Source organism: Lethenteron reissneri, unplaced genomic scaffold, assembly GCF_015708825.2.
Source record: "Lethenteron reissneri isolate LAM-NWPU_2019-01 unplaced genomic scaffold, ASM1570882v1 scaffold_1239, whole genome shotgun sequence".
Lineage (NCBI taxonomy): Eukaryota > Metazoa > Chordata > Hyperoartia > Petromyzontiformes > Petromyzontidae > Lethenteron > Lethenteron reissneri.
This window is the reverse complement of record NW_026890936.1, coordinates 3,346-5,000: the sequence shown is the minus strand read 5'-3', so window position 1 is coordinate 5,000 and position 1,655 is coordinate 3,346. Positions and strand designations below refer to the sequence as shown.

General features: G+C 54.2%; 1 protein-coding gene across 1 annotated transcript in view; it reads left to right on the top strand.

Moving 5' to 3' along the window:
• The window catches only part of LOC133361783 (leucine-rich repeat-containing protein 39-like), a 5,010-nt gene extending 3,698 nt beyond the window's left edge, over window positions 1-1,312 (top strand). The window contains exon 4 of the mRNA XM_061580777.1: window positions 1-1,312. This exon is cut by the window's left edge and continues 936 nt beyond it. The gene's annotated coding sequence lies outside the window, so the exon portion shown is untranslated.
• The last annotated feature ends 343 nt before the right edge of the window (window positions 1,313-1,655 follow it).

The following is a 1,655-nucleotide window of genomic DNA, read 5'->3' as shown; positions in this document are numbered from 1 at the left end:
GGGTCTGGGTGTCTGTCTCTCTCTCAGGGGGTTCACAATGGCCGTGTCGGAGATACTGAGAGCCTGGGTTCGAGCCCTGGGTCTGGGTGTCTCTCAGAGGGTTCACAATGGCCGTGTCGGAGACACTAATAGCCTGGGTTCAACACTGGGTCTGGGTGTCTCTCTCAGGGGGTTCACAATGGCCGTGTCGGAGACACTGAGAGCCTGGGTTCAACACTGGGTCTGGGTGTCTCTCTCAGGGGGTTCACAATGGCCGTGTCGGAGACACTAATAGCCTGGGTTCAACACTGGGTCTGGGTGTCTCTCTCAGGGGGTTCACAATGGCCGTGTCGGAGACGCTGAGAGCCTGGGTTCAACACTGGGTCTGGGTGTCTCTCTCAGGGGGTTCACAATGGCCGTGTCGGAGACACTGAGACCCTATGTTTGAGCCCTGGGTCTGGGTGTCTCTCTCTCTCAGGGGGTTCACAATGGCCGTGTCGAAGACACTGAGCGCCTGGGTTCGAGCCCTGGGTCTAGGTATCTCTCTCTCTCTCAGGGGGTTCACGATGGCCGTGTTGGAGACGCTGAGAGCCTGGGTTCAACACTGGGTCTGGGTGTCTCAGGGGGTTCACAATGGCCGTGTCGGAGACACTGAGAGCCTGGGTTCGAGCCCTGGGTCTGGGTGTCTCTCTCAGGGGGTTCATAATGGCCGTGTCGGAGACACTGAGAGCCTGGGTTCGAGCCCTGGGTCTGGGTGTCTCTCTCAGGGGGTTCACAATGGCCGTGTCGGAGACACTGAGAGCCTGGGTTCGAGACCTGGGTCTGGGTGTCTCTCAAGGGGTTTACGATGGCCGTGTCGGAGACACTGAGAGCCTGGGTTCAACACTGGGTCTGGGTGTCTCTCTCAGCGGGTTCACAATGGCCGTGTCGGAGACACTGAGAGCCTGGGTTCAACACTGGGTCTGGGTGTCTCTCTCAGGGGGTTCACAATGGCCGTGTCGGAGACACTAATAGCCTGGGTTCAACACTGGGTCTGGGTGTCTGGGTGTCTCTCTCAGGGGGTTCACAATGGCCGTGTCGGAGACACTGAGAGCCTGGGTTTGAGCCCTAGTGCTGAGCTCTTCCATCTCTATGAGTGTCTATGCGGCTCTATGTGTCTCTATGAGTCTCTACGTATCTCTATGAGTCTCTGTGTGTCTCTATGAGTCTCTGTGTATATCCACACATCTCTATGTTAGTTTTAGTTAAACCAGCTGGTCAGCAGAGGAACACGAACGCAGTGTTACTAATCTAGCATTACACGCTAACGATAACCTAATTAAGAATCACAGAGACATGCAACATTTCTATACTATTAAAAATACTTTAAATAACATTTTAGCCCTGTGTGAGTGGGTGAGTGGGTGGGTGGGTGGGTGAGTGAGTGGGTAAGTGAGTGATTGAGTGAGTGGTTGAGTGAGCGAGTGGGTGAGTGAGTGATTGGGTGAGTGAGGGATTGAGTGAGTGAGAGATTTAGTGAGTGGGTGAGTGATTGAGTGAGTGAGTGACTGAGTGGGTGAGTGATTGAGTGGATGAGTGAGTGAGTAGGTGAGTGAATGGATGAGCGATTGAGTGAGCGAGTGAGTGGGTGAGTGAGTGATTGAGTGAGTGAGAAATTTAGTGAGTGAGTGATTGAG